Raw genomic sequence first — 19,676 nt, forward strand, 5'->3', positions numbered from 1 at the left:
TTTTTTTTCACCGCATTTTATAGATTATGGTTGGAAATTCTCAACCACTCTCATCCGAAGACCTCTCCTCCCGCTTTTGTTAATATATTTGAACTTTAGTCGGACATTCACACCTTCTTGCAGCCGAACCACCTCCGCTCCCTGTTTTGATCATGTATGGTCTGGCAATACTACCTTTTCTTACCCGTTTGTGAGTAATTATGGCTGGACATTCACACCTACTTGCAGCCGAACACCACCTCTCCCGCTTTTGATGATGTATGGTCCGGCATTCTTACCTTTTCTAACACATTTTTCAGCAATTATGGTCGGAGATTCACACCTCCTTACAGCCGAACACCTCCGCTCCTGCATTTGATGGTGTATAGTCGGGCATTCTCACCCTTTCTCATCAGCTTTTTGCAAATTATGATCTAACATTCACACCTGCTTTTGATGATGTATGGTTGGGCATTCGCACCTTTTTTTTTACCCATTTTTCAGGAATTATGGGTGGACATTCAAACCTTCCTGCAGCTGAACACCTCCTCTCCCGCTTATGATCATGTGCGGTTTGATATTCGAAAATTTTCTTTCATGTTTTCTAGCAATTATTGATGGACATTCAGACCTTCTTGCAGCTGAACACCTCCGCTCCCGCTTTTGTTAATATATTTGAACTTTAGTCAGACATTCACACCTACTTGAAGCCGAACACCACCTCTCTAGCTTTTGATGAGGTATGGTCCGGCATTCTTACCGTTTCTAACACATTTTTCAGCAATTATGGTAGGACATTCACACCTTCTTGCAGCTGAACACCTCCTCTCCCACTTATGATCATGTGCGGATTGATTTTCGAAAATTTTCTTTCATGTTTTCTAGCAATTAATGATGGACATTTAGACCTTCTTGCAGCTGAACACCTCCGCTCCCACTTTTGATCATACATTGTCAGGCATTCGCACCCTGTCTTACCCGCTTTTTACAAACTTTAGTCGAACATTCACACCTTTTTGCAGCCGAACACAGTTTTTTGCAGCCGAATTTGGGCATTCGAACCTTTTCATACCCACTTTTTACCAACTATGGTCGGACATTCACACCGTCTTACAACGGAACACCTCCGCTCCCTCTTTTGATGGTGTATGTTCGGGCATTCGAACCTTTTCTTACCCGCTTTTTACAAACTATGCTCGGACATTCAAACCTTCTTGTTGCCGAACACATCCACTCGTGCTTTTGATGATGTATGGTATGGCATTCGAACCTACTTGTTGCCCGCTTTTTATTAATTATGGGTGGACATTCACACCTTGTCGCAGCCAAACACCTCCGCTCCCTGGTTTGATCATGTATGGTTGGACATTCGCACCTTTTCTCACCCGCTTTTTGCAAACTATGGTCGGCCATTCACAGCTTCCTCTCCACCATACTTGTATGGTGGGATATTCACACCCACTTGCATCCGAAGACCTCCGCCCCCACTTTTGTTGATATTTAGTCAGTCATTCGCACCTTACCCGCTTTTGGCAAACTATGGCCTTCTTGCAGCCAAAAACCTCTGATCTCGCTTTTGATGATGTAAGGTTGGGCATTCAGACCTTGCTTCACCTGCTTTTCACCAAATATAGTCGGACATTCACACCTTCTTGCAGCCGAACACTTCCGCTCCACCTTTTAGTTTTCTATGGGGCATTCACACCTTTATTTTCACCGCATTTTATAAAAACACCACAGGAACACCGTATTGAGGCTTTGTTCTGACCGCTCATTCGGTGTCGCGTTTCTTTCAAGCATTTCTCCTGGTTAGCCCGCACTCGGCTCGCTCCCAGAGCCGTGTTAAAGTCTACTTCGCATTCACTCTCTTTTCTCAGCAGACTAAAAGAAACTTCCATCCTGCACCGCTGTTTGCTTTTTCACAACAGCAGAGGAGAGCGCACCGTTCCCAGCGGCACTGCAATACCGGGTCGATGCTTGGAGTGAACGGAGCAAGCTCCTTTTTCAACTCCTATTGATAAAAATCCATTTAATATGTAGTCCTTGCATAGACATATCACATATTAAACTGATAAGTACAGATGGATTATGTGCAATTATTAAAGAGAGTAGAGGACGATCTCTCTCGTTGGAAGTCCTTACCTATATCACTTATGGGGAGAGTTACAACCATTAAAATGATGATACTACCAAAAGTTAACTATTTTTTCTCAATGATCCCCATAAAACCATCTGCTACTTGGTTTAAGTCACTAGATTCATGCATCTCCAAATTTCTGTGGAAAAACAAACCACCACGTATTAGTTTAAAAACCCTACAGAAGACCAAGGACAGTGGTGGATTAGATTTACCTCATTTTCAGCACTATTCCTTAGCCAATAGGTTACAATATATATCAAAATGGTTTAAACCTTGTTGTTGTCACAGTTCCCAGAGACGTTGTAATCGTTGAGGATTCTATATTCACCCCCTCATTAGAGGCACGTGTTGCAGATTGATGACACTGAATCTTCTTCTCTGTTCATTGCTGGCATCATTCCCAGCATCGTAAGTGTTCGTGGCATTGTTAGCCTCTTCTTCTGGATCTTGATATCGAGCATCCTTTTGTATTTCTGGTTTGTAAGTCCTCTCTCTTTGTTCACCGGAGTCTTCGTCTCTTTGTCCTTGAGTTTGGTGATTTTTTCTTTTTTTGATGCCTTGACACAGTGTGACAGGTGATACCACGTGGGAGATCCTTTAACTTGGACTGCTGTCCCTGTGCTGCGAAATGGCTGTGCTGCTCAAATGGTCTCTCCTTCATCATATACACAGTTATTTATACATCACCTTCCACCATGAAGCGTTGTCCCTTTTTGTTTCTCTCTTTGTTCTTAAAATGCTGTTATGCATGTCTAAACCAATCCATTAAACTAGATCATTTTGGCAGTAAAGCGATCTACAATGTGCTTGGTCGCAAAGCTGCTCATCTGTGGTAAACAGCTCTTCAGAAAGGCATTCTTCAATTGATTTCACTAATTTTATGTAATAATTTTGTGATTTCCTACAAAACTACACTTCTTCTCCCATCTGTCTGAGTATTTAATATTGTCTGGGTCCCGTTAAAACATGTATTTTTCCCATCTAATTCCTTGTTTGCTTTAAAACAAGTATTCCCCATTTTCTATCCCTTCAGTAGCCAACCAGTTTGTATGGAGTACACTGGAGCAACTTGACTGATCAGTAAAACACTGCTTTTGTTGTCACCGCAAGGCTTCCCCCGTCGGTTGTTTCACTGAGACACTACTGAGTAACTACAACTCAACACAGTTTATACACATAACATTCATATACATACTAACAAACAAACAAACAATAATTTATCGCAATTTTCTCATCTCTGTTTGAACGTACACCCAGGTAAATATTCCTGTAGTCTTCTCATACCGACTATGGACCCATTCATTGTTTAACTTCACTGTTTTGCAAATCCTAATTGAATATTACACATTGACATTGAACTTTACTGGATAAGCAGGTCTTCATTGCATTCAGCAGCCTATATGTGAGCATTTATGTGTAAGCTGTTCTTCTTTGCATTTATCAGCAGCAAGCAATTCTTCACTGCACATGCATATGTAAATAGTAAAACAATTCCAATGTGTTAGCGAAACCTTCTATATCACAGTGGTTTCTAAGGTCTATTTTAAGTTCTTTGCCATCAGTGAGATGACATTGTTTACAAAGTGTGTCAAATTATCACTGAAGATCTTTTCAGGAATTTCAAATCTAGAAATGAGTTATTTTACGCGTGATTTTGCTACTGAGAGTGCATCTGCTTGTGCACATGGAAATATTTCAGACCATTTGGTAAAAACCTCTGTTGTCACTGAGCAGAATCGTTTCCCTTAACATTAATTTAGTTCAATGAAATCTACAAAATAATGAAATGATGAAATCCAAACAAATATGTTGAAAAAGATACACTGGCTTAGGGAATTATCTTCGTTTTGGTCTTAGATTGCCCTGTGGAATGTATTTTGCACATATTTGACCTGCTAGACAAAACTTTATTCATTTATTTATTCTAAAAAATTTTTTTTAATAATTAGTAAAACCATATGCTGTAAAAACCTGGTTCATTATTGCTTCCATCCCTCCTGTTGAGACATGACATGGTCCGTGGCTCAATACTGCAGCATATTTAAACAAATTCTTTGGCAGTATGGTTTTCCTTCCGGTCATTCATACGAGTCTATTGTAGATGGCAATTGAATAACATCTAATAATGCTAAAATATTTGTAGTTTATACATTTAGCTGTGGATGTCAACATACCTGTTTTTCCAATGCTGTGTTAACACATGTACAGTTGAGAAGGCATACTGACTGTCAGTGTAAACGTTAACAACCTTTTTGTTATTTAATTTACAAGCTTCAGTTAAAGCTACCAATTCGACTGCTTGAACAGAGTAATTTTTTGGTAGTGGTTGTTTTAAGAAAACTTCAGTTTCTGTTACTACTGCAAATCCTGTAGCATTTGTGCCATCAGGATTTTTTTCCTTGATCTGTTGAATAAATATAGTTATTTCTGCATTTTCATAACGTATATCAGTTAAGTCTGGCCTGGGTAAAACACTGATGGTTATTTCTGACATGCAATCATGAGGCTTTCCATCTGTGGGGTAGGTAGCAGTGTGGATGGATTAAGTGTAGCACATCTCTCGACAACAAGGTGTGGCTGTGAAAGAAGAACTGTTATGTAGGAGAGATGTCTGGTAAAGATATTTTGTTAAGTAACCATATCACAGCCACTGCATGAGGTACCTTAAGTGTTAATGGGTGAAATAACACCATTATTGTTGATGCCTGCACTGCCAATGGCTTCTGGCCATTGATTCAAAAGTACGATCTCGTCCCTTTTTCCCCCTTTCAGTGGACACTGGCCCCTAATTACCGCAATTCAGCAGGGGGTCTTTCATTAGGAGTACTGGACTCCCCCTTGCACGGTTTCAGCTCCGACCCTGGACAGCGGAAAAAAACGTTGAGATCTGGTTTGAGGACCCAATTGTTGAGAAAAGTCTCTCAATGAGACTCAGAGTTGCTGGAGTCAGTTAATGCAAAGGTTTAATCTTGCAGCAAGTTCAAGAATGTGTGTGTGTATGGGTGTATGTGTGCGAACGTGTGTGAGTTTGTGTGTGTGAGAGTTTAAAGAACCTGTTATCTACAGGCAGGCCTTAACTAGTATGGCACGGGTCCAGCCTGTCTCATCTTTTTTGGAAGGTCCAGCGCTCGGCCGTAACCCTTCTGTCTGTTTGGACTCTCACATACGTTCGGTTAATCATAGAAAAACGAGAACAAAACTTTTTAGCCCCTTAAATTCATAAAACAGACATGGTGCAGTTATTTCCATTCTAGAAAATAAGAGTAATCACCACCATTCCTATAAATTCTGGATATTCTAACAATCTGAATCTTTTTTAAATGTTCGATGAAGCCCTTTGCTGTTCTGTTTAGAGACTCAGCTGATCATAAACCAAGTTTTGCTCTTGAACCAAGCTTCTAAACTCTTCACCTTTTTCATTTCTCAGTTAGTATTCACTTTAAAACTGATTAAAAGAAAAATTAAATGAATGCCTATCAACAAATGTGGGATCTAAACTCTAGTGCTTCCTCTAAAATAATTTCCTTTCTCAATTCAGAAATGTGTGTGTGTAAGTCACAACACCCGTGACACCAAAACGGCTTTCTTTTCTCTCTTTTCTCTACACTCTGCACTGTGAGCACACACAACAAATCAGAAAGGCTTTTTTCTCTCTTTTCTACATTATGGACTGTGGGGACACAAAACCGCTCTCTCTTTTTTTTTTTTTTTATTGTGTGCCAGGGCGTTGTCTCACGTATTAGATTATGCTTAAGATACGAATGGGTTTATCAGTCACATCAGAATCCATACATACTGATCCTCCCGTAATAAAATGGTCGGATCTTATCAAACACACTTTGTTTCTTGTGACAAGTCAGCGAAACAGCGTATACACGTCAAGACACTGAATCAAGTTTGCCACAAGAACTCATAAGTTTGGCAGTATTGCTCTGCCGTCAGCAATCATACACCCATTTTATTTTCATGAGACATGTGCAGGCACCTGTTCATCTACTGTTCTATCACTATGAATTAGTTTATCTATTATCAATAAGGATACTTCTACAACTACTATCAAAGTATGTCCGGACTTCTTATGTTGTCAGTTGCTATATATGAATAAGTGGGTTGCTACTGAAAAGCATTAAGCATGTCACACAGCCCAAACATATAACATTTCAGGACACACCACACAGTTAACAACCACAGTGAAGCGTGTCAAAGCCCAAACATGTAACATTCAACAGGACACTTACACAACACATTCAAATCAAACAGTCAGACAACATACAAGAACCTATACCCCAGCCGGCATTGCTCCCTGCCTATTTTCCTACAACTCACTATGTGTGCGCACACCTTTATTCACAAACTCTTCAACTTATACTCTTTTACCGAAGCTGCTACAGCTCGATTGGCCAAATACCCTTAGATCCTATTTCGGTGAATTTGACATCTGCCTTGCATGTAACAGATTAGCGGTTTAGCAGTTTTAATTTAGTTTGAGTGAAGGAATTCATTTTATAGCAAAATCCGAAATCGTGAAGAACTCATGGAAGTAAGCTTATTCTCGGATTCCTGAATCTTTAGATTTGCTCTTTCTTTTACTGCAAAGTACAACATTGAGCAGCACTAATGAGTTGTTTCTATTTTTGGCAGGCTTTACCTTTGCGGATGAAGCCCTTTCTGTCTGTGCAAAAGAAATCTTGTTACTGTGCAGAGTGACTTCTCTGAGTAGAGTCGCCTTACTTGTTGCGACTGTGCCGATGTTCGAAGCTGGAGTGCAAAGTTGTTGCTTGAATGGTGCTCGCTGGAGCGTGCGGTAGTGTAAAGTTATACCATTTAAAAGGGCTGAAGAGTGCTCAGTGCAGCGGGTGGGCGGAGGTGCAAAGTGACACTATGGCCATAAAAAGAACACCGCTACAAGTGCGCATTGTGCCAGGAAGGGCCCTCGGACGTGAACCAGTGGACAGTTATCGCTTCTCGGCCTTTTGGCTAAGATCAAGTGTAGTATCTGTTCTTATCAGTTTAATGTCTGAGCTTGCTCCGTTCACTCCAAGCATCGACCCGGTACTGGAGTGCCGCTGGGAACGGTGCGCTCTCCTCTGCTCTTGTGAAAAAGCAAACAGCGGTGCAGGATGGAAGTTTCAGGGAGCCCAAGATGAAACTTTCTTTTAATCTGCTGAGAAAAGAGAGTGAATGCGAAGCAGACTTTAACACGGCTCTGGGAGCGAGCCGAGTGCGGGCTAACCGTGAGAATTGCTTGAAAGAAACGCGACACCGAATGAGCGGTCAGAACAAAGCCTCAATACGGTGTTCCCGTGTTGTTTGTGGCTGCCTTGTCTTTTGCACAGAGTAAAAGACAAGGCAGCCATCGAATAGGGCCCGATTGTTCCTACTTGGTCAGCCGAGGAGCAAGGGGGGGGAGCAAGCGTCTCAACCAAGCAAAGCTCACCATGGGGAAGGTGGCTATGCCAACTAGCCTGATGCCCTGCTCCCGCAGTGATGGATAATCGTACTCTGGTTTATCTTCATAATGTACAAGTCTTTCGCCTTTTACTAAAGACTTCCGTGGAGAGCAGCACTAATGAATTGTTTCTATTTTTGGCAGTCTTTACCTTTGCGGGTGAAGCCCTTTCTGTCCGTGCAAAAGAAATCTTGTTACTGTGCAGAGTGACTTCTCTGAGTAGAGTCGCCTTACTTGTTGCGACTGTGCCGATGTTGCTTGAATGGTGCTCGCTGGAGCGTGCGGTAGTGTAAAGTTATACCATTTAAAAGGGTTGAAGAGTGCTCAGTGCAGCGGGTGGGTGGAGGTGCAAAGTGACACTATGGCCATAAAAAGAACACCGCTACAAGTGCGCATTGTGCCAGGAAGGGCCCTCGGACGTGAACCAGTGGACAGTTATCGCTTCTCGGCCTTTTGGCTAAGATCAAGTGTAGTATCTGTTCTTATCAGTTTAATGTCTGATATGTCCTCTATGCGAGGACTACATATTAAATGGATTTTTATCAATAGGAGTTGAAAAAGGAGCTTGCTCCGTTCACTCCAAGCATCGACCCGGAACTGCAGTGCCGCTGGGAACGGTGCGCTCTCCTCTGCTCTTGTGAAAAAGCAAACAGAGGTGCAGGATGGAAGTTTCAGGGAGCCCAAGATGAAACTTTCTTTTAGTCTGCTGAGAAAAGAGAGTGAATAAGAAGTAGACTTTAACACAGTTCTGGGAGCGAGCCGAATGCGGGCTAACCAGGAGAATTGCTTGAAAGAAACGCGACACCGAATGAGCGGTCAGAACAAAGCCTCAATACGGTGTTCCTGTGGTGTTTTTATAAAATGCGGTGAAAATAAAGGTGTGAATGCCCCATAGAAAACTAAAAGGTGGAGAGGAAGTGTTCGACTGCAAGAAGGTGTGAATGTCCGGCTATATTTGGTGAAAAGCAGGTGAAGCAAGGTCTGAATGCCCAACCTTACATCATCAAAAGCGAGATCAGAGGTTTTTGAATGCAAGAAGGCCATAGTTTGCCAAAAGCGGGTAAGGTGCGAATGACCGACTAAATATCATAAAAGTATGGTGGAGAGGAAGCTGTGAATGGCCGACCATAGTTTGCAAAAAGCGGGTGAGAAAAGGTGCGAATGTCCAACCATACATGATCAAAACAGGGAGCGGAGGTGTTTGGCTGCGACAAGGTGTGAATGTCCAACCATAATTAATGAAAAGCGGGCAACAAGTAGGTTCGAATGCCCAACCATACATCAACAAAAGCAGGAGTGGATGTGTTTGGCTACAAGAAGGTTTGAATGTCCGAGCATAGTTTGTAAAAAGCGGGTAAGAAAAGGTGCGAATGCCCGAACATACACCATCAAAAGAGGGAGCGGAGGTGTTACGCTGAAAGACGGTGTGAATGTCAGACCATAGTTGGTAAAAAGCGGGTAACAAAAGGTTCGAATGCCCGAATATATACCATCAAAAGCGGAAGCGGAGGTGTTCGGCTGCAAGAAGGTGTGAACGTCCGACCAAAGTTTGTAAAAAGCAGTTAAGAAAAGGTTCGAATATCCAACCAAACATAATCAAAAGTGGGAGCAGAGCTTTTTGACTGCAAGTAGGTGTGAATGTCCACCCATAATTCCTTAAAAATGGGTAAGAAAAGGTGCGAATGCCCAACCATACATCATCAAAAGAAGAAGTGGATGTGTTCTGCTACAAGAAGGTTTGAATGTCCGACCATAGTTTGTAAAAAGTGGGTAAGAAAAAGTTCGAATGCCCGAACATACACCATCAAAAGAGGGAGCGGAGGTGTTCCGCTCTAAGATGCTGCGAATGTCCGACCATAGTTGGTAAAAAGCGGGTAAGAAAAGGTTAAAAAACCCGACTGTACACAATCAATAGCGGGAGCGGAGTTGTTCGGCTACAAGAAGGTGTGAAAGTCCGACCATGGTTTGTAAAACGCGGGTAAGACAAGGTGCGAATGCCCGACAATGTATGATCAAAAGAGGGAGCGGAGTTGTTCGGCTGCAAGGTCTAAATTTCCAACCATAATTTGTAAACACCGTTGAAGAAAAGCCTTGAAAGCCCGACTATACACCATCAAAAGCGGGAGCGGAGGTGTTCAGCTGCAAGAAGGTCTGAATGTCCACCAATAATTACTGAAAAATGGGTAAGAAAAGGTGTGAATGCCCAACTATACATCATCAAAAGCAGAAGTGGATGTGTTCGGCCACAAGAAGGTTTGAATATCCGACCATAGTTTGTAAAAGGCGGGTAAGAAAAGGTTCGAATGCCCGAACATACACAATCAAAAGAGGGAGCGGAGGTGTTTCGCTGCAAGAAGGTGTGAATGTCCGAGCATAGTTTGTAAAAAGTGGGTAAGAAAATGTTCGAATGCCAGAACATACACCATCAAAAGAGGGAGCGGAGGTGTTCCGCTGTAAGAAGGTGTGAATGTCCGACCATAGTTGGTAAAAAGCGGGTAAGAAAAGGTTAAAAAACCCGACTCTACACACCAATAGCGGGAGCGGAGTTGTTCGGCTAAAAGAAGGTGTGAAAGTCCGACCATGGTTTGTAAAAAGCGGGTAAGAAAAGGTTCGAATGCCAAAATATACACCATCAAAAGCGGAAGCCGAGGTGTTCGGCTGCAAGTAGGTGTGAATGTCAGATCATAATTTGCAAAAAGCTGATGAGAAAGGTGTGAATGACCGACAATAATTGCTGAAAAATGTGTTAGAAAAGGTAAGAATGCCGGACCATTCATCATCAAAAGCGGGAGAAGAGGTGTTCGGCTGCAAGAAGCTGTGAATGTCCAGCCATAATTACTCAAAACAGGTAAGAAAATGTAGTATTGCCAGACCATAAATGATCAAAACAGGGAGCGGAGGTGTTCCGCTGTAAGAAGGTGTGAATGTCTGACCATAATTGGTAAAAAGCGGGTAAGATAAGGTTAAAATACCCGACTGTACACAATCAATAGCGGGAGCGGAGTTGTTTGGCTGCAAGAAGGTCTAAATGTCCAACCATAATTTGTAAAAACCGGGGAAGAAAAGGCTCGAAAGCCCGACTATACACCATCAAAAGCGGGAGCAGAGGTGTTCAGCTGCAAGAAGGTCTAAATGTCCATCAATAATTGCTAGAAAACATGAAAGAAAATTTTCGAATATCAAACTGCACATGATCATAAGCGGGAGAGGAGGTGTTCAGCTGCAAGAAGGTGTGAATGTCTACCCATAATTCCTCAAAAATGGGTAAAAAAAGGTGCGAATGCCCAACCATACAACATCAAAAGCAGGTGTGAATGTCAGATCATAATTTGCAAAAACCTGATGAGAAATGGTGAGAATGCCCGACTATACACCATCAAATGCGGGCGCGGAGGTGTTCGGCTGTGAGTAGGTGTGAATGTCCGACCATACTTGCTGAAAAATATGACAAAGCAGTTTTCACTTGGTTTGAGTGAAGGAATTCATTTTATATCAAAATCCGAAATTGTGTAGAACTGGTGAAAAGAAGCTTATTCTCGGATTACTAAAGGTTTAGTGTTGTTCTTTGGTATACTGCAAAGTAATACTTTCTTTTTTGTTGAAACCTATTCAGACATGGATAAATATTAAGGACAAAGCAGTTTTAACTTGGTTTGAGTGAAGGAATTCATTTTATATCAAAATCCGGAATTGTGTAGAACTCGTGAAAAGAAGCTTATTCTCGGATTCCTGAAAAAAATTAGTGTTGTTCTTTCCTATCCTGCAAAGTACTACGTTCTTTTTTCTTTAAAGCTATTTAGACATGGGTAAATATGAAGGACAAAGCAGTTTTAACTTGGTTTGAGTGAAGGAATTCATTTTATATCAAAATCCGGAATTGTGTAGAACTGGTGACAAGAAGATTATTCTCGGATTCCTAAAGGTTTAGTGTTGTTCTTTGGTATACTGCAAAGTAATACTTTCTTTTTTGTTGAAACCTATTCAGACATGGATAAATATGAAGGACAAAGCAGTTTTAACTTGGTTTGAGTGAAGGAATTCATTTTATATCAAAATCCGAAATTGTGTAAAACTCGTCAATCGACGCTTATTCTCGGAATCCTGAAAAGATTTAGAGTTGTTCTTTCCTATCCTGCAAAGTACAACGTTCTTTTTTTGTTTAAAGCTATTTAGACATGGATAAATATGACGGACAAAGCAGTTTTAACTTGGTTTGAGTGAAGGAATTCATTTTATATCAAAATCCGAAATTGTGTAGAACTCGTGAAAATAAGATTATTCTCGGATTCCTAAAGGTTTAGTGTTGTTCTTTCCTATCCTGCAAAGTACAACGTTCTTTTTTTCTTTAAAGCTATTATGACATGGATAAATATGAAGGACAAAGCAGTTTTAACTTGGTTTGAGTGAAGGAATTCATTTTATATCAAAATCCAGAGTTGTGCATTATGGCAGCAGAATTGTAGTCTGAATACCTTTTATGCCAAACAGATTTGCCTTGCCAAGGGAAGTTTTATAAATGTTTATTGTTTATGTTTAAAATATATAAACTAGCAGAATAATTAATTCATCCGCCTGGTCCCTCCCACCCCGGAGAGGGCAGCCAGAGACTGGCTGCAATAGGCATCCCCGCAACCTGGGACCCAACACAGGGCAGGAGGGCCTTATGTCCACCAGGCTCAGGGCCTGCAGTCACCATATTCCGGGAGCTACTGTACCCACAGAAGGAACTGCTTTGTCCTTCATATTTATCCATGTCTGAATAGCTTTAAACAAAAAAAAGAACGTTGTACTTTGCAGGATAGGAAAGAACAACTCTAAACCTTTTCAGGAATCCGAGAATAAGCGTCGATTGACGAGTTCTACACAATTTCGGATTTTGATATACAATTGAATTCCTTCACTCAAACCAAGTTAAAACTGCTTTGTCCTTGATATTTATCCATGTCTGATCCATGTCGGTTTCAACAAAATAGAAAGTATTACTTAGCAGTATACCAAAGAACAACACTAAACTTTTAGGAATCCGAGAATAAACTTATTTCGGATTTTGATATAAAATGAATTCCTTCACTCAAACCAAGTGAAAACTGCTTTGTCATATTTTTCAGCAAGTATGGTCGGACATTCACACCTACTCACAGCCGAACACCTCCGCTCCCGCATTTGATGGTGTATAGTCGGGCATTCTCACCATTTCTCATCAGGTTTTTGCAAATTATGATCTGACATTCACACCGGCTTTTGATGATGTATGGTTGGGCATTCGCACCTTTTTTACCCATTTTTCAGGAATTATGGGTGGACATTCACACCTTCTTGCAGCTGAACACCTCCTCTCCCACTTATGATCATGTGCGGTTGGATATTCGAACATTTTTTTTCATGTTTTCTAGCAATTATTGATGGACATTCAGACCTTCTTGCAGCTGAACACCTCTGCTCCCGCTTTTGATGGTGTATAGTCGGGCTTTCGAGCCTTTTCTTCCCTGGTTTTTACAAATTATGGTTCGACGTTCAGATTTTCTTGCAGCCGAAAACCTCCGCTCCCTCTTTTGATCATACATTGTCGGGCATTCGCACCTTTTCTTAACCGCTTTTTACAAAACATAGTCGGACTTTCACACCTTCTTGTAGCCGAACACGTCCCTTCCCGCTATTGATTGTGTACAGTCGGGTATTTTAACCTTTTCTCACTCGCTTTTTACCAATTATGGTCGGACATTCACACCGTCTTACAGCGGAACACCTCCGCTCCCTCTTTTGATAGTGTATGTTCGGGCATTCGAACTTTTTCTTACCCACTTTTTACAAACTATAGTCGGACATTCAAACCTTCTTGTAGGAGAACACATCCACTTCTTCTTTTGATGATGTATGGTTGGGCATTCGCACCTTTTCTTACCCATTTTTCAGGAATTATGGGTGGACATTCACACCTACTTGAAGTCAAACAGCTCTGCTCCCACTTTTGATTATGTTTGGTTGGATATTCGAAACTTTTCTTAACTGCTTTTTACAAACTTTGGTCGGACGTTCACACCTTCTTGCAGCCGAACACCTCTGCTTCCGCTTTTGATGGTATATATTCGGGCATTCGAACCTTTTCTTACCCGCTTTTTACCAACTATGGTCGGACATTCGCACCATCTTACAGCGGAACACCTCCGCTCCCTCTTTTGATGGTGTATGTTCGGGCATTCGCACCTTTTCTTACCCGCTTTTTACAAACTATGGTCGGACATTCAAACCTTCTTGTAGCCGAAAACCTCCACTCCCTCTTTTGATCATACATTGTCGGGCATTCGCACCTTTTCTTACCCGCTTTTTACAAACTATGCTCGGACATTCAAACCTTCTTGCAGCTGAACACATCCACTCCTGCTTTTGATGATGTATGGTTGGGCATTCGAACCTACTTGTTGCCCGCTTTTCATTAATTATGGGTGGACATTCACACCTTGTCGCAGCCAAACACCTCCGCTCCCTGTTTTGATCATGTATGGTTGGACATTCGCACCTTTTCTCACCCGCTTTTTGCAAACTATGGTCGGCCATTCACAGCTTCCTCTCCACCATACTTGTATGGTGGGATATTCACACCCACTTGCATCCGAAGACCTCCGCCCCCACTTTTGTTGATATTTATTCGGTCATTCGCACCTTACCCGCTTTTGGCAAACTATGGCCTTCTTGCAGCCAAAAACCTCTGATCTCGCTTTTGATGATGTAAGGTTGGGCATTCAGACCTTGCTTCACCTGCTTTTCACCAAATATAGTCGGACATTAAAACCTTCTTGCAGTCGAACACTTCCTCTCCACCTTTTAGTTTTCTATGGGGCATTCACACCTTTATTTTCACCGCATTTTATAAAAACACCACAGGAACACCGTATTGAGGCTTTGTTCTGACCTCTCATTCGGTGTCGCGTTTCTTTCAAGCAATTCTCCTGGTTAGCCCGCATTCGGCTCGCTCCCAGAACCGTGTTAAAGTCTACTTCTTATTCACTCTCTTTTCTCAGCAGACTAAAAGAAAGTTTCATCTTGGGCTCCCTGAAACTTCCATCCTGCACCTCTGTTTGCTTTTTCACAAGAGCAGAGGAGAGCGCACCGTTCCCAGCGGCACTGCAGTACCGGGTCGATGCTTGGAGTGAACGGAGCAAGCTCCTTTTTCAACTCCTATTGATAAAAATCCATTTAATATGTAGTCCTCGCATAGAGGACATATCAGACATTAAACTGATAAGAACAGATACTACACTTGATCTTAGCCAAAAGGCCGAGAAGCGATAACTGTCCACTGGTTCACGTCCGAGGGCCCTTCCTGGCACAATGCGCACTTGTAGCGGTGTTCTTTTTATGGCCATAGTGTCACTTTGCACCTCCACCCACCCGCTGCACTGAGCACTCTTCAACCCTTTTAAATGGTATAACTTTACACTACCGCACGCTCCAGCGAGCACCATTCAAGCAACATCGGCACAGTCGCAACAAGTAAGGCGACTCTACTCAGAGAAGTCACTCTGCACAGTAACAAGATTTCTTTTGCACAGACAGAAAGGGCTTCATCCGCAAAGGTAAAGCCTGCCAAAAATAGAAACAACTCATTAGTGCTGCTCAATGTTGTACTTTGCAGTAAAAGAAAGAGCAAATCTAAAGATTCAGGAATCCGAGAATAAGCTTACTTCCATGAGTTCTTCATGATTTCGGATTTTGCTATAAAATGAATTCCTTCACTCAAACTAAATTAAAACTGCTAAACCGCTAATCTGTTACATGCAAGGCAGATGTCAAATTCACCGAAATAGGATCTAAGGGTATTTGGCCAATCGAGCTGTAGCAGCTTCGGTAAAAGAGTATAAGTTGAAGAGTTTGTCAATAAAGGTGTGCGCACACATAGTGAGTTGTAGGAAAATAGGCAGGGAGCAATGCCGGCTGGGGTATAGGTTCTTGTATGTTGTCTGACTGTTTGATTTGAATGTGTTGTGTAAGTGTCCTGTTGAATGTTACATGTTTGGGCTTTGACATGCTTCACTGTGGTTGTTAACTGTGTGGTGTGTCCTGAAATGTTATATGTTTGGGCTGTGTGACATGCTTAATGCTTTTCAGTAGCAACCCACTTATTCATATATAACAACTGACAACATAAGAAGTCCGGACATACTTTGATAGTAGTTGTAGAAGTATCCTTATTGATAATAGATAAACTAATTCATAGTGATAGAACAGTAGATGAACAGGTGCCTGCACATGTCTCATGAAAATAAAATGGGTGTATGATTGCTGACGGCAGAGCAATACTGCCAAACTTATGAGTTCTTGTGGCAAACTTGATTCAGTGTCTTGACGTGTATACGCTGTTTCGCTGACTTGTCACAAGAAACAAAGTGTGTTTGATAAGATCCGACCATTTTATTACGGGAGGATCAGTATGTATGGATTCTGATGTGACTGATAAACCCATTCGTATCTTAAGCATAATCTAATACGTGAGACAACGCCCTGTCACACAATCAAAAAAAAAAAAAAGAGAGAGCGGTTTTGTGTCCCCACAGTCCATAATGTAGAAAAGAGAGAAAAAAGCCTTTCTGATTTGTTGTGTGTGCTCACAGTGCAGAGTGTAGAGAAAAGAGAGAAAAGAAAGCCGTTTTGGTGTCACGGGTGTTGTGACTTACACACACACATTTCTGAATTGAGAAAGGAAATTATTTTAGAGGAAGCACTAGAGTTTTGATCCCACATTTGTTGATAGGCATTCATTTAATTTTTCTTTTAATCGGTTTTAAAGTGAATACTAACTGAGAAATGAAAAAGGTGAAGAGTTTAGAAGCTTGGTTCAAGAGCAAAACTTGGTTTATGATCAGCTGAGTCTCTAAACAGAACAGCAAAGGGCTTCATCGAACATTTAAAAAAGATTCAGATTGTTAGAATATCCAGAATTTATAGGAATGGTGGTGATTACTCTTATTTTCTAGAATGGAAATAACTGCACCATGTCTGTTTTATGAATTTAAGGGGCTAAAAAGTTTTGTTCTCGTTTTTCTATGATTAACCGAATGTATGTGAGAGTCCAAACAGACAGAAGGGTTACGGCCGAGCGCTGGACCTTCCAAAAAAGATGAGACAGGCTGGACCCGTGCCATACTAGTTAAGACCTGCCTGTGGATAACAGGTTCTTTAAACTCTCACACACACAAACTCACACACGTTCGCACACATACACCCATACACACACACATTCTTGAACTTGCATTAACTGACTCCAGCAACTCTGAGTCTCATTGAGAGACTTTTCTCAACAATTGGGTCCTCAAACCAGATCTCAACGTTTTTTCCGCTGTCCAGGGTCGGAGCTGAAACCGTGCACGGGGGAGTCCAGTACTCCTAATGAAAGACCCCCTGCTGAATTGCGGTAATTAGGGGCCAGTGTCCACTGAAAGGGGGAAAAAGGGACGAGATCGTACTTTTGAATCAATGGCCAGAAGCCATTGGCAGTGCAGGCATCAACAATAATGGTGTTATTTCACCCATTAACACTTAAGGTACCTCTTGCAGTGGCTGTGATATGGTTACTTAACAAAATATCTTTACCAGACATCTCTCCTACATAACAGTTCTTCTTTCACAGCCACACCTTGTTGTCGAGAGATGTGCTACACTTAATCCATCCACACTGCTACCTACCCCACAGATGGAAAGCCTCATGATTGCATGTCAGAAATAACCATCAGTGTTTTACCCAGGCCAGACTTAACTGATATACGTTATGAAAATGCAGAAATAACTATATTTATTCAACAGATCAAGGAAAACAACCCTGATGGCACAAATGCTACAGGATTTGCAGTAGTAACAGAAACTGAAGTTTTCTTAAAACAACCACTACCAAAAAATTACTCTGTTCAAGCAGTCGAATTGGTAGCTTTAACTGAAGCTTGTAAATTAAATAACAAAAAGGTTGTTAACGTTTACACTGACAGTCAGTATGCCTTCTCAACTGTACATGTGTTAACACAGCATTGGAAAAACAGGTATGTTGACATCCACAGCTAAATGTATAAACTACAAATATTTTAGCATTATTAGATGTTATTCAATTGCCATCTACAATAGACTCGTATGAATGACCGGAAGGAAAACCATACTGCCAAAGAATTTGTTTAAATATGCTGCAGTATTGAGCCACGGACCATGTCATGTCTCAACAGGAGGGATGGAAGCAATAATGAACCAGGTTTTTACAGCATATGGTTTTACTAATTATTAAAAAAAAATTTTTAGAATCAATAAATGAATAAAGTTTTGTCTAGCAGGTCAAATATGTGCAAAATACATTCCACAGGGCAATCTAAGACCAAAACGAAGATAATTCCCTAAGCCAGTGTATCTTTTTCAACATATTTGTTTGGATTTCATTATTTCATTATTTTTTAGATTTCATTGAACTAAATTAATGTTAAGGGAAACGATTCTGCTCAGTGACAACAGAGGTTTTTACCAAATGGTCTGAAATATTTCCATGTGCACAAGCAGATGCACTCTCAGTAGCAAAATCACGCGTAAAATAACTCATTTCTAGATTTGAAATTCCTGAAAAGATCTTCAGTGATAATTTGACACACTTTGTAAACAATGTCATCTCACTGATGGCAAAGAACTTAAAATAGACCTTAGAAACCACTGTGATATAGAAGGTTTCGCTAACACATTGGAATTGTTTTACTATTTACATATGCATGTGCAGTGAAGAATTGCTTGCTGCTGATAAATGCAAAGAAGAACAGCTTACACATAAATGCTCACATATAGGCTGCTGAATGCAATGAAGACCTGCTTATACAGTAAAGTTCAATGTCAATGTGTAATATTCAATTAGGATTTGCAAAACAGTGAAGTTAAACAATGAATGGGTCCATAGTCGGTATGAGAAGACTACAGGAAAATTTACCTGGGTGTACGTTCAAACAGAGATGAGAAAATTGCGTTAAATTATTGTTTGTTTGTTTGTTAGTATGTATATGAATGTTATGTGTATAAACTGTGTTGAGTTGTAGTTACTCAGTAGTGTCTCAGTGAAACAACCGACGGGGGAAGCCTTGCGGTGACAACAAAAGCAGTGTTTTACTGATCAGTCAAGTTGCTCCAGTGTACTCCATACAAACTGGTTGGCTACTGAAGGGATAGAAAATGGGGAATACTTGTTTTAAAGCAAACAAGGAATTAGATGGGAAAAATACATGTTTTAACGGGACCCAGACAATATTAAATACTCAGACAGATGGGAGAAGAAGTGTAGTTTTGTAGGAAATCACAAAATTATTACATAAAATTAGTGAAATCAATTGAAGAATGCCTTTCTGAAGAGCTGTTTACCACAGATGAGCAGCTTTGCGACCAAGCACATTGTAGATCGCTTTACTGCCAAAATGATCTAGTTTAATGGATTGGTTTAGACATGCATAACAGCATTTTAAGAACAAAGAGAGAAACAAAAAGGGACAACGCTTCATGGTGGAAGGTGATGTATAAATAACTGTGTATATGATGAAGGAGAGACCATTTGAGCAGCACAGCCATTTCGCAGCACAGGGACAGCAGTCCAAGTTAAAGGATCTCCCACGTGGTATCACCTGTCACACTGTGTCAAGGCATCAAAAGAAGAAAAAATCACCAAACTCAAGGACAAAGAGACGAAGACTCCGGTGAACGAAGAGAGAGGACTTACAAACCAGAAATACAAAAGGATGCTCGATATCAAGATCCAGAAGAAGAGGCTAACAATGCCACGAACACTTACGATGCTGGGAATGATGCCAGCAATGAACAGAGAAGAAGATTCAGTGTCATCAATCTGCAACACGTGCCTCTAATGAGGGGGTGAATATAGAATCCTCAACGATTACAACGTCTCTGGGAACTGTGACAACAACAAGGTTTAAACCATTTTGATATATATTGTAACCTATTGGCTAAGGAATAGTGCTGAAAATGAAGTAAATCTAATCCACCACTGTCCTTGGTCTTCTGTAGGGTTTTTAAACTGATACGTGGTGGTTTGTTTTTCCACAGAAATTTGGAGATGCATGAATCTAGTGACTTAAACCAAGTAGC

At 41.0% G+C, this 19,676-nt stretch overlaps 3 non-coding genes and 2 pseudogenes across 3 annotated transcripts; 3 read left to right on the forward strand and 2 right to left on the reverse strand.

Annotated features, from left to right (window-relative positions):
• Positions 1-1,911: 1,911 nt before the first annotated feature.
• On the reverse strand, positions 1,912-2,088 carry LOC140276221 (U2 spliceosomal RNA; annotated as a pseudogene).
• Positions 2,089-7,076: 4,988 nt separating this feature from the next.
• On the forward strand, positions 7,077-7,205 carry LOC140276257 (U2 spliceosomal RNA; annotated as a pseudogene).
• Positions 7,206-7,616: 411 nt separating this feature from the next.
• Positions 7,617-7,730, forward strand: LOC140275845 (U5 spliceosomal RNA). The gene has a single exon (XR_011908555.1). It is a non-coding gene; the product is annotated as a U5 spliceosomal RNA (small nuclear RNA).
• A 275-nt stretch (positions 7,731-8,005) lies between these two features.
• LOC140276211 (U2 spliceosomal RNA) lies at positions 8,006-8,196 on the forward strand. Its single transcript, XR_011908879.1, has one exon. It is a non-coding gene; the product is annotated as a U2 spliceosomal RNA (small nuclear RNA).
• A 6,469-nt stretch (positions 8,197-14,665) lies between these two features.
• LOC140275916 (U2 spliceosomal RNA) lies at positions 14,666-14,856 on the reverse strand. The gene has a single exon (XR_011908618.1). It is a non-coding gene; the product is annotated as a U2 spliceosomal RNA (small nuclear RNA).
• Between the last annotated feature and the right edge of the window lie 4,820 nt (positions 14,857-19,676).

This window comes from Leuresthes tenuis, unplaced genomic scaffold, assembly GCF_036924035.1.
Source record: "Leuresthes tenuis unplaced genomic scaffold, fLeuTen1.0.hap1 SCAF_18, whole genome shotgun sequence".
Lineage (NCBI taxonomy): Eukaryota > Metazoa > Chordata > Actinopteri > Atheriniformes > Atherinopsidae > Leuresthes > Leuresthes tenuis.